Below are 14,027 nucleotides of genomic sequence, written 5' to 3'. Positions count from 1 at the left end.
GTGTAAATTTTGAAGGTTTTGTCTGTGTTTTTTTTTTTTCTTTTGCATCGTTGTAAGGTGGAAAGGTTCAAACCCTACTGCTGACTCTACTGAGACTCTTACTCACTAAAACCACCTCCTTCTCCTTCCACGTTCCCTACGGGACTACTATAAAGCATTGCATCGCGAGCCTGGATCAGTTCTTAATTGTTCTGTCTCTTTGTTGTTTTTCATGCGTTAGCTGTTGATGAATCATTTACAACTTGATTCCAAGCGCTCGTTGACTCCAAGATAAACTCCATTATATTTTCAGGTCTTAAGCGTGCACTGTCTGTGTCTGCCACACGCATTTTTCTCGGAGACGGTTATGGCGATTGACACTAAATTTGGTTAAAGTTGGTGACTGTGAACGGTCGCGCATACAGTGAGTTAAATTATTCTACTTCGAATTTAAGAGGGGGTCCCCATATATGCAAAAAGGGGGTGTACATTTTTTTTCACCAAATATAGCCATGTGGGTAATGAAAGGTATCGGCTAGTACTTTCCAATGGCGGCCTCAGTTTTGACGTGTGTTGGAAAGATGGGGAATGTGGGGGGTCGAAAGCAATAATTTCTTTAACGGACCCATTCCTAGAAACTACCCAACAAAAAAATCAAGAAGTTGTCACTATATGGTGTCTAGGCTCCGAAATTACCTCCATACCGATATCTTTTCAAATCAAGTTAATAATAGCATATTACTATAGCTTTGAGTAATTGATTGCAAAACCCCCCTTAAGTTCATGCTAACCCCACGAAATTTCGCAGCAATATAGGGTATAATATAGAACAAGATTTTATCTTTACCTACTATTTGGTGGAAACCATACTATTACTAACAAAGTTACAATAGGTCAACGTTGTCGCTTCTTTACAAATTCAAGACTTTGAATGTCAATATCACCCGAAAGTCGATATTCTCACATAATATATGCACATTTTACCTGTTACGTACTAATGAGACAAATGCACCTTAAATGTCATCATAAAAGAAATACGTTGCCTGGGGCCGATAGAATTACAGCCGAATTGGTTAAATATGGAGGCGACCAGTTACACCAAGTGGTTCATCAACTTGTGCTCAAGGTATGGGACAGCGAATCAATATCTGACGATTGGCAATGAGGCATTATCTGTCTCATACATAAAAAGGGAGATATCATACAGTGCAGTAATTATAGCGGTATCACGTTGCTGAGTACCATCTATAAGATATTCTCCGCTATCTTGCTAGGCCGGATAGCCCCATACGCGCAGAACATCATTGGCCGATACCAAAGAGGCTTCACTCCAGGCAAATCAGCAACAGATCAGATTTTCTCTCTGCGACAAGCGATGGAAAAACTGTTGGAATATGGACAACAGTTACACCATCTGTTCATCGAATTTAAAGCCGCCTATGATAGCATAGCCAGGGTAAAACTGTACTCGACCATGAGAGAATTCGGTATCCCGACGAAATTAATAAGACTGACTAGGCTGACCCTGACCAATGTGCGAGGCCAGATAAAAGCAGCAGGATCACTCTCAAGACCATTCGACATCAACAAAGGTCTACGACAAGGGGATGCGCTATCATGCGTCCTCTTTAACCTGATCCATGATGCTGAGGTAAATGCAAGAAGTACAATCCTCTTTTAGTCCACCCAACTACTGGCCTATGCTGCTGATATCGACATCATGGGAAGAACCACCCGAGACGTACAAACTGCCTTCATCCTTATTGAGCAGGCGGTGCTAGATCTTGGGCTGCACATCAATGAAGGCAAGACAAAATATATGGTGGCCACGTCAGCACCAAAGACGAATCAACCAACAACATCAAACCGCACTGGTCAAACACAAACACGAAGAAGAATAAGGATAGGAGAATACAACTTTGAGACCGTTGACAATTTCTCCTATGTAGGGTCGAAAATCACAACCGATAACAACTACGATGATGAAATCCGCGCACGGTTGTTGTCAGCAAACAGAGCCTATTTCAGCTTACAAAAACTGTTCCGCTCGAAACGTTTCACCATAGGGTCAAAGCTCTTACTGTACAAGACGCTGATCTTGCTAGTCCTCATGTATTCCTCGGAAACTTGTGTTCTTAGCAAGAAAAATTGCAAAATCTTTGCCGCGTTGGATGGATAATTCCGTAGCCTACACAATGACGAAATCTATGAGCGATACCATGACCGTCCGGTTGTGGATAAAATCCGGCTCAATTGGTTACGGTGGACGGGTCACTTAATCCGTACGGATGAGGATGATCCAGCCCGGAAAGTCTATAAGAGCAATATCTATGGTAGAAAAAGAAGACGAGGCAGATCCTGCCTAAGATGGAGCGATGACGTAAGTCAGGACGCCAGACAGGTTTTAGGGATATCGAATTGGTGGACCGCGGCGCAAAACTGGAATGTCTGGAGTTTCTTATTAAGGCAGGCCTAGACCGGATAACGGTTATTGCGCCGTTGATGATGATAAAAGGAATACACAAAACCTTTCATACCTGAAGCGTCCAGCTTCCGGTTTTCCGACTTCTTTTTCATGTAATATGGCCACGTGGGGTATCAAATGAAAGGGGTCGATTAGTCCCTTTTAAAACTGACCATATTTCTGATAAGCTGTTTTGTTGACTCGTCTAATCGTTCGTGTATCCTCTTCCTCAGTTTGTCCTCTCTCGTGTCTGAAGTGGGGTTACTTGTGTCTCTTGCTTCACTTTTTTATCCGACCCCTTTTCTTCCTGGGCCTTGCCGTGGGCCAACTTGATGCCTTTTATCATGGCTCTTATATTCTTTAGAATATTCCCGCCTTCCTTGATGAATTCGCTTAATCTTGTTAACCAATGCAATAAAGGCTTCCGATGGGTCCCTGCATCCTTCATCGTCCGAATGGTTCGGCGTCAAATTTTCTTCTTTTGCAAACCATCTCGCTTAATACTTCCCCGGGGGCTAGCCTGCCTAATAATGCATCACTTGGATTCAGACTATCTCTAACATACTTTTACTTGAAATAATAAAACTTGTTGTTTCTTTTTCGTTGGTGTGGGTATTTATTCTTGCAAATACCGATATTTCGGGAACCACTTGTTCCCTTCATCAGTGCAAACAAGTTGCCTTCTGAACAGTTTCATCTAGTGGAGTCTAGATTTCCATTCTACTGAAAGCCATAGTAGATACAAATCAAAGCAAACGTATTTTCTTAAATACTATGGACTACCCTCTAGACATTACTATAGAAAATTTGACCTTGTTCTCCCCATATCCCTTGCCTCTATTGCAATATTCCAGAAGGTTGCATGAAGTGCTATATCATTAAAATATATTATCCTGCTCCGACACACTTGAGACTATTCCACATAATACACCACCGACTCGTGATAATTTGACATTATAATCGAAATGAGTTTTATTGATTCATTTCAGATGCAAATGCTATTATTAATCCTGATGCCATAGACCACGGGACTGACGGATGAAATGGAATGGTTTCTATTTCGGTAGGAAAATTGCGATTCAATTAAATTGACGTTCGCATGGCGAAGACATAAACAGGTCTAGCCCTTGGTCAGCCGACATGCGACAAAGCTATAAACAATCAGGCAATGAAATTCAGTTCCACCTTCTCCGTTGCATATCATGACGAACATTGTCGCATTAACGTTAAGATGCTTATCGAGCGACCACTTCTTAGCTGAGCATTGAGCATATCATTATTTTGCAATAATTTATCTAAATTCAAATTAGTTTCAATCTAGATGGAAATAAATTATAGACATTAGCTGCGAACTGGAAGGCTGTTTTCAGGATCCACTACTGTGCGGTCGGGGTGAGGCCGTGTTGGGAGGATGTGTGCAATGGGACTTTAATTCATTCACCCATCCGCCGAGAGTTAATAAGAGTGAACAGGCAACAGCAATAAAGGGAGCCCCGGGACTATGTCTTAAAGACCACGATACAGTTTCTCACCTCGAAAACGAGGAAGCAATTAAGAACAAGAGCCTCATTCATTATGCAAATCACCGTCGGTGTCCACTAGGTCAAACTTGTGAACAATACTTAGGCGGTCAGTTAAGCCTTGTGAAGCAATAGCAACAGCCTGTCATAAGCACCGAAGTTCAGGGCGTAAAAGACACAAGGAGCGGGAATGGAGGACAACACCTACAAGAAAACAGTAAGTAGCCAATGGAGAGCTCATTACCACAATTTGCGATACGAATCACAATATTTCAAGGACTCCATGGACATTGTTGAATTTGTGTGTATGTTACTTGGGGATGTAGAGAATGTGGGGAAAATAATGTATCCTAGATTTTTCGATTACCTTAGTTTCTGCGTCTTTCAGTTGTTTTTCGCTTGCTTCGTGTCACGGAGTCAAATGAGACGCTTATCCCATTGGAGTCAGCGATGGTGAGTGATTGAACAAATAATGCAATAAGGACTTTTCATGTTGGTTGATACCCGATGAAAAACTAGAGATAGAAGTTTTGTTGCTCCACATACAGTCAAGGACATTGAAAGGAAATATTCATTGTTTTGAATGTTTTATGGAAGGTAGTTGGAAAATTATACCAGTTTCCCTTAGTCCTTGAATAATTCAAAAGAGCATTCACCCCAAGCTTGAGAGAATCCAACAATCAAATAACGCACCTATCCCCTACACTCAATCGCTCAAACATTTAAAAGAACGGTAGATGCCGTCAGCGGAGCACAGCAAGAAACCACTGACTCATAATGTGGCGAAAGGATATTTCCTGCAGAGTTGATAAATAATTTCACCGGAACATTATTAATAAAACCTGATACCACCTTGCAGGAATGATTCTAACCCGCTGTCTTTCTCCCCAACACTATTTGCCAGCCTCTCCCCACTAACTCATTATCCTATTATTTGATTTCTACAAATCTACATGGGCCAAATAGGATTTTATGACATTAAAATGTCTTCATCAAATTCACCCTTGCGTAAATCATTTCATCAAATTACGCAAAAGATTTTCGAAAAGGTTACACTAAAACATTTTTCCTGTTTTCTATTTGATGAATTAAATGGGGAAATCCTGCCATGTAACACGTCATATCAGAGGTAAATAGGTAGGTAGACTACGTGGGGAGTTGGGTTCTTCGGGGGAGTGTGGAAAGTCCTTTTCATTTTTGAATTTCGATTTCCACGAGGTAGTTTTGACATTTTTAATTTCATTTAACTCCCTTAATGACGAAAGTTTGGGAAGGAGTTAATTTAGCAGTCAAAACTTATGCGAAACGTGTTTGAGAGGAAATAGGGGATACCATTTGGCTGAAAAATAAATTTCGAATAATGAAGGGAGGTATTTGCAATTCGTTAGCATCGAAAATTGTGGAGTGCTGAATGTTTACTTCTGCCGTTTTGAAGGCTTAAGGGAAGCACCCAATAAATGCATTGTTCTGTGGAAATGGAAAGAGTAGAAAACTTCCTGGAGGGTTCTAATTAATTATTCTGATTAAGAAGGAAATGAAGCATGGGTGCAATGTCAAACCCGATTTTCGCTGGACTCATCAAAAACCACCACTGCAATCGAAAATAAAGGGAATATGTCCCATTCTTGACAGTGATTATTAATTCAGATGTCGTCCAGGATTTTGTTGGGACATTGCAGGTTATATTATTGTAAAGCTTTTTATTCTAGAATAGACTTAAGGGGGCAGTGGGTTCCCATCAGTAATTTACTTTTATTAACTTTATTTAAGGAAACACCAGAATAATTGGTATTCTGACGCATAGCCGTGATACAAACGCACCACCATTTTGAAAACAAAACCTTATTAAAATGAGTTCAGACTCTTTGTGAGCTCCGCTCTTACAAGTTCCGCCTAAATCCTTTTGATTGCGGAGTTCACGTCGGACCAGTTGGCCTCCGACTTTAGTCTTATCCCGACGATGTTCTGAAGAATTATCATAATTTTCAGAGAGTTTTCCAGACTCTTCCCCACTGTACCTGTGTCCTCAGCTATGCAAATGGGAGAATCAAGCTACTTAAATCAGTACAGACTTCCTGGAAACACCATATCCTGACAGGAATTGGTTCAAGTGGTGGTTAATCTCGCCTTGTTGTCGTTGACTCCACTCCTCACGAGGGATCAAAGCATGGGTAACTGGCTTGGATGTGGTAATATGGCCGCTAGCACGAATATTAATTGTATTTTTTGCTTTGTAACCAAGACCACCTTTGTCTTTTGTTCTGCAAGGTAAAGCTGAACCAGGTCTGCTTAGGTCCCTAATCTGTATCGTACCAAAGTATACTTTCCTTTCGAGGAAATTATCGAATAAATAGTCACATCCGTTTTAGCCAATAAACTTTTTATCCACTCCCAACTGACTGAATAGAACGAATTTTCATTCAATATTACCACAGCACAATATTTATTGGAGGATATTGTGTATCGAACCACCATCAGCGTCGCGTCTATGGCGTTGATCCTTCACTGAGCTTAATGGATACCAAATTAAAACTCCAATAAGCCATGCCTATATTTCATGATAGGGAGAAGTCTATTCTAAATGACCTTTTCGGAATTTTTCCTATCGTGTCTATTAGGCAATCGAGCGATATGATGATGCAGGTCCCGGTTGCTTATTGAACTTCGGAAACAAAACTAGCTTTGCTTGTTCCACTTCCTCTACCTTGCATGCCTCAAATATGCTACTGAATCAGTCGGGTCTGGTCTTAACAGCGAGTTTAATGGATCTATTGGAAATTGGATCATTTATAACAGATTCTTCCACAAGTCTTCGAAATCTCTCCCTAAATTATCGCAAGTATAGTGAGGACATCCAATGCTTGATTATACTTAGTGAGGACTACATCTCCCACTGTACCGAGCAGAAGATGCGGGCAGGTCGTTGAGGTCTTCGCCCTTTCATCTTCTTCATAACAACCTTGTACACTGTTCCCCAAGGGTTATAGTCTTCTACGTAAAGTTCTTTAAAACATTCTCGCTGGCTGATGTGTTTAGCTTGCTTAAACATTCCTCGAAAGTTCACGTATGATTCCCGTTTCTCTCCGAATTCTGGTTTGCTTTTAGCATGCAGCCGGTATTTCTGCGGTTTCTTCGTTCCATCAATAGTTTGACAGCTCATTTCTGAGGGTTCGCCAGCACATGCCAGTATCGCTCTAATTATTCGCTTCATCAATTATGGATGATGCCTTCCCAACAGCTACTCTACGAATGCGTTCCCTTCATACATTGTCATAGACCAGCCCTAGTTCCCTGCTTTAAAAATTGCCTGGTGGTCGTTTTGAATATACCAGATGATTTCCCTTGCTAATATAGTGCTGACATATGTCAAATCGGCTATTGCACCTGGACCTCACCTCGTAAAATGGACAACTTTACGGTGTAAGCGCCGAGTCTAGCTCAGCAGTTCGACTACTCAAATCCACAGCCCACGCGGTAAAATCACCCGATATGATTTTTGGGTATCGACTTCTGGAATCGACAACTAGCATATCTATCATTTCATCATGTTGTGTCGTCTTTGGACTTGGTGGGGCATAGCAGCTGTATATGTAAATACCAGCTATTTTTGCTCTAACGCATCTAGCTCACAGGAACTCCATCACCTCTTGATGATTGATTTTCGCACGCTCATATTGCCACCTAGCCAATAAAGTCTGTGGCCCAGGACTCACTGTAATTTTTCCAATAAGGCTCGGTGCTTTGACTCCCTTCTCATAGATGGTTAGTAAGAGTCGGTCCTGCGCTGCCTCGTATTGGATGAAATTGCTTTGAATCAACCTCACTTCTTCATTGCATCTAAGACCCTCCTAAATACTGAGCATCTGCTGCTGCCTTTTAGCAAAGCAAAGATTCAACCTTGCACTCCCGGCACTCACGGCCTTCCCCTCACATTTTCTGCATCTCTTTGCCAAGTCACAGTCACCGGTTCATTTCGTCGTTATATTGCTAAATTCAAAGCATCAAAAAAGCGCTTGAAGGACGCCTGCTCTTTGTATCCAGCCACTAGCAGTTTGAACGCTGCTTCAACCGGTAAGCTGATAGTTGCCTTTTACGTACCTCCACATGCCATGCTGAGCCTTTTTGTCTGCAGACTTTTGCAAACTGCGTGTTTCAAACTGTTTTTCTAGACCTTGTTCGTGATTGATTAATGTCTTTATATTTTATCACAGTCTCCTGCTTTTTGCGCATACTTCCGCCTTCTTTTTGAGCACTTGTCCACGTCGCCAAAGAAATTTTGATGCGGAAACTGCTTTAGCTTCAATGAGGGGCCTTTTTATCTTTTAACGTCCTGCGAGATAAAAAAAAATCATTCACTCCCTCCCTACTCTTCTTTTCGGATTTACTAGTTTTATTGTGAAGGGGGATCACTTGTGTTATCTGAGTGACGTTTGCTTCCTTTGGGGCATTTTCATCATCCCTGGTGTTGTTGTACATGACTCAAATGGTTCCGACCATGTTGGTTTGGTGTACATTGTGTTTGTTCTGTATAAATTCGGACAACTCAGTTATTCTCCTTCCAAGTAAGATGAACGATTCTCCTTCAGTATTCGGGTAGAGTTCCTCTGCTTAGTTTTGCCACTATGTACTTCTTAGCTTTCCGGGAGATTCCCTGATTCCCGTCGTTCACCAACGTTGGCTGCACGGGAGATCATAGGATCATGGAGCTTTTCCTTAATGGGTTCAGCGCTAGTTCTTGGCACATTTCCCGACCAAACGTAGTCAACTCACTGGGGACTAGTGATGTGCTCCTTTTAAGTGTCCCTTTAGTTTTAGCAGCCGAGGGATATCTAGGGGTACTTGGTGATCTGGCAACTCCGCTCTGTGAGTCACACGCACCTTATCCGTGTTGTAGTAGGGGTCTATGCGTCTTTCGTATTAAAAGATGAAATGTCAATGCCACATCGAATTGAATGTTGATATGTCTCAATGGTGCCACGGCGTACCCGAATATTCTTACATAAGAAGTCAAGAGAGCCTTCCATACCTGAAGCCGAGTTTCCAGTTTTCGATTTGTTTTCAATTTTTTTTTTTTGGTTGGAAAGTTCCTAAAAAAGGCTACTTAATTTAAAATATTTTTCCCAACCTCCTCACTTTTCCTCGTCTTCGTTACTAATTTCAACACAAAGACCTCATTCGGACATCACTATTCTGGACCTTTTATTTGGTGTCTCATATGACTATATTTGGCGAAAAAATGTTGCATCCCCTTTTGCATATATGCGGCTCCCCGTCCGCTAAAGTTTTCGCGACCAGATGTACTGATTATTTCAGCAACAAGCGAGTTGGCGAACGCGGAAGGTTAAGGTAGGCACTTCTTTACTGAGTTAGGGAGAACGTGTGAACCTCATAAGACGTACCTAAGAAGCTGATTTATTAGTTAAGCTCAGGCTCGGTTAAAGTAGGTTCCACGATCTCCATAAGAAACTCGAGTCATCACTAGGCAAACCAGCAGGCATCGGCAAACTTTTCAAGCATGCCATCTAAAATGGGTTTATTTCGATCACACAAATGGGGGTGGTCACTCGAATAGACAGTTCGGATTCCAAAAGGCGAGATCTACTGTCAATGCAAATAATACGGTAGCGAAAATGGCGCGGCCAGCAATGGGGGCCAATAAATCTTGCGCGCTAGTCACTCTCGATTTGGGAGAAGTTTTTCATTTTGCAAAATGGAGTAAAATATTTAAAGGTTTAGCTAAATTAGAATTCCTCCTTGAGAAGCTGACTCGGACGAAAGACATCTTATGTCCTATCGAACAACCTGGAAAGTTCAACAATGATCAGCGGAGTGGAGTGAAGTTATCATGTTACATCTCATCGAAAAGGTGACCGTCATTGCCTTCGTGAATAAAACTGGAGTCACTATTTCAGCACAAGATACTAGGGGGATCAAAATCCTTATAAACGAGGCATTTCGGGAAACCGGATTTTTGTAAGATTGCCAAGGTAGTTTTAATTACCAAATGAAGATGGGAACCATCGCTAAAGACTAAGATTGGTGAACAGTTTATATTCTTGTAACCAGCGTTTAAATACCTAGAAGTCATGATTAACCAAAAACGAAACTTCAAGCCGCGTCTGAAAAGTTTAGCAACAAAGGCTTTCGGAGCTACTACATTATTGGGGAAAATGTTGCCGAATATAGGTCGCCCAATGCAAAGTCGTCGGCTCCTTATACCGAGAGCTGTTAGCCAGATCTTGCTTTATGCAGGCCCTGACTAGCCCTCAGCAGCAGAGCAAAAAACAAGTAGGGAAAACATTGCAGGCCCATAGATATTAAGTGCATTGCGAAAATTGTGCGCATTCCTTACGTCAGGAGACGAAATAGCATGTGGGATAGCAAGTACGGTCTCCATCCACATATTGACGGACGAAGATCAACGCTCCTATAGCGCAATTAACAAATTGGATATCTATCGGTGGCAATTAGCGCAGGTTGAAGCTATTTTGAAGTGGCAAAAAGATAGGACGATTCAACTGAAGGAGACTGAATTCATAAAATTATTGCTCACGTTTCAAAGAGTGTTAAGCGACGCCACATGGAAATTAATTACGATCTAACCTAATTCCTAAACGGACACCAAGGCTGTCGCTCATATCCTTTATCCTTTCGGGCGTGGCGATTGTTCATGTTGCCCGATATATGAGGGTGACGGATATGGAGCATGTTTTTCTTAACTATCTGATATTTGATCGAAATTGTCGCCGAGCGGTTTTAGTGAGTAAAAGTAACAAAGGACGAGAGCTAACTGAAGGCAAATGATTAACATTGATCAGGTTCCTATCAAAGACAACAGCACATATCCAATATTTAGAAAGGTGTTCGACAGTTTGCACAAATAAGCTTCTTGTTGCAAAACCAGAACCAGTCCTAAATGGCTGAAAACCCAATCTCCCAGAGTGTACTTGAGAACAAAATCGTCGCCACATTGTTCAAGAACACGACCGCAGGAGGTACCCAGGATCAAGAAATTCCAACCTACTCAAAGAATCTCCTCAATTCCTCGATTTCTACCAATGACAAAAATGACGAAACATAACGCATAGGGAAGCTCACTTAATGCTTAGAGTAGAGGAATGTTTAAGAAAGGTAATCCGACTTAGGCTTATTAAGGTCGGACGCCTGATTCTGAAATAACTGAAAATATGCAAATTGGACGCACAGAAAGTCATCAAAGCAATAGTGCAAGCCTTAGGGCCCACATTATCAGGTAGCAAGAACAGGAAAGGGATCCCAATAAAAAGCCGAAAATTGTTACTTCAGCAGTATCACATACGACCTAAGCGCTACCAAATCTATTGGTATCTCCTCGTACAGGAGAAAGATGGGGACCTTTTGGAAATTATCGGTAGACTACTGATTTTATATGGACAAAATAGGCAGTGTAGTCCTGTTCAGCTGCTGGTCTCACCTACTCTGAAATTGAAAACAAGCTAGACAATCTTGTTCTTGATGGAATTTCAGTATTTGCGGGCAGACCTTCAATTTCTTTTAGGTTTTGAGATAACTCTTCCTTTTAGATCCCTCCAGAATCTCATTGGAACCTTTCTTTCAATCAAGTTGTCTGCCTTGGTAGCGTTACTTTTGCCGATAGTGTTTATCGATGTTATTGGGGAGATTACTAACATTATATCGGCCTATGATTTCACCAAAATTTAGAAATGCAAATAACTCAATACTGACAGCAAGTTGAGGTTGTTCCCCATCTATGTCCTCTCTGTGCCGTATAGGAAAGCAGCATTTTTAGCTATATCAATGGAATCTTCTACCTGATCGATCGAAAAGAGTTTTGTTCTAGAAGGATGTGGAGAAGATTTTAGGCTTCACGTGAAGTTCGGTGAAGCGGTAGTGGTAGTGCGAAGATCTGATTGACACATTGTGCTCAACATAGCGGTTTATATCAATGCCAAAAATGTATGAAAAATGCTGAGATAGTTCTTGGAAAGAACTTTAAAAACATAGGCAGCAAAATGCCTTCCTTCAGATGAGGCCTTGGCATCAATGTGTTCATTTCCTCTCGGTGTTGTTTACATCTGATTATATATACTGCAAACATCAAAGCTTATTGAGGATATGTTCGAGATCTGCCGGATGGATATGGAAACTTTCCTTTCTGAATGGCGTCGAAATATGCAAAAAACCCAGAAGCGATGAAATAGAGAGCATCCTCATAGGCAGTAAAGTTCCATCTTTACTTCTTTATTCTTTCTATATAATGGAGCCTTGAAAATATTGGCCTGATCTCAAATGGAATACATCCAGTTCACTCTGTAAAGCAAACAAATGATTTTTGGACGGGGATGTAAAATGGGATGGGATTGCCGTTCTGGAACAGATTTCTGGCTGAAACTACTTCCTTTGTTTCAAGGACACTAAAACTGAAATCGTTTTTCGCGTTACATTGGACCAGACACGCGAAACTGTGGTTTATGGAACGTCAATTATCCTTCAGTATTTCCTGTCTTCGTCCTTCTTATCTTAAGTATGCTTCCACCCGGTTTTACATGCCCTCCCCTTGCAGTGTGTGCAATGACAAAGAGAGATTGTCGGTGGTCAATTGGCCATCCTGACTGGCCGAAGACGACCAAGAGGGGAGATCTATCCCAAAAAGTTAAAAAGTTGGCACAATTGAGCGTGAAAGTCCGCCCGCGACACATGCTTGCACGCCTCTGTGTTGGCCAGGCTCGAGAAGGTGAGGTGTCCATTAAGAGCTTGAATCCATCACGTGTCATTTACACTAGGAATCACGCGAGCTAGATCTAGAACTAAAATACAAAAAACAAATCTGGATACTGGAAGTTTCGGGTATAAAGGTTTTATGTTCATCTTATGTGAGAAAATCTCCATGCACGATTTTCCATTCGTACATTGCTAAGAATACAAAATATTCCGCCATATTTTGCTAGATATTGGATTGGAATGTATTTTGAGGCCAAGGTTTCAAATAGTTGCATCACTGTGACTTTTCCAGACTTTTCAGTTGGGTAGGTTCTGAAAACAGCACCGGTTTCTCTTTTCGGGGCACACATTCTAATCTTGCCCATATTTCACCCCATATCAGAAATAAGATCAGTTTCGAAAAGTACTAATCGAGCTCTTTCATATGATACCCTACATGATCATATTCTGTGAAAAAAATGTACACCACCCTTCAGATGTATGGGGAACCTCCCTTCCAACTAAAAATGGCGCCACTCGTTGCATGTAAAAGGACACACAGACCACATGTTCTCACCAAATTTCGTGACAACAACTTCAGCCGTTTCCGAGTAAAGCGGAAGTGACATGGAACCTATTTTAATAAGGTTTTATTTCACACAAAACCTTAAAAAGACGCCTCGATCGCGAGCGTGGAGCCGTAAAACTTCGTGTGTAGTGCCTCGATCGGAAAGGAATTTCCACAGATACTTCCGATGTTTTTTGAGCCGCCGCCCTTCTTTAACATCTTCAGGCCATGATTTTGGAGGATGTCCTTAGTATAGATCTACCCAACACAGCACAGCAACTCTGAGGCTAATTCAAGGATTCGGAGCAGGAATTGAGTTCAAGGTGCTTCAGACATCAGCGAAGCAGCGAACGTCAGATGCGGAGGACTTCATTGCCTTCTGAAACCGCTTTCGATTCACAGGAATGTTGGTCGTCCTCTAAAGTTTCTAGTAGAAGGATCCCAATGCCGCTGATGTCGAAGATATAACACACTTACCAAGAAAAGGGAGCATCCTGAGTTTTCACTTCCTAGGTATATTCTGCGACAGCTGCCACCCTGGACGACCCTCTCTACAAATTGTTACCTTCCGCACGTCATTTCGTAGAGGAGCTCTTCCGTATAGTCAAATCGCGCAATCACAATCCATTATTTACTCAGGCAAAACTGAACTATAGGTTGACTTTCGTATCGTTTTATCACAAGCCGCCACTAATTAATATCAATTTTAGGACGCATTCAAATCTACCCTTTTCACAATCCGCTTCGCTATCAAACTTCTCGTCTCAAGCGGCAATCTAAAAATCATCAATTCGCC

The sequence above is a fragment of the Hermetia illucens genome, chromosome 2, assembly GCF_905115235.1.
Source record: "Hermetia illucens chromosome 2, iHerIll2.2.curated.20191125, whole genome shotgun sequence".
NCBI classification, from domain to species: Eukaryota; Metazoa; Arthropoda; class Insecta; order Diptera; family Stratiomyidae; genus Hermetia; species Hermetia illucens.
The sequence above is the reverse complement of the archived record's forward strand: the minus strand, read 5'-3'. Positions refer to the sequence as shown.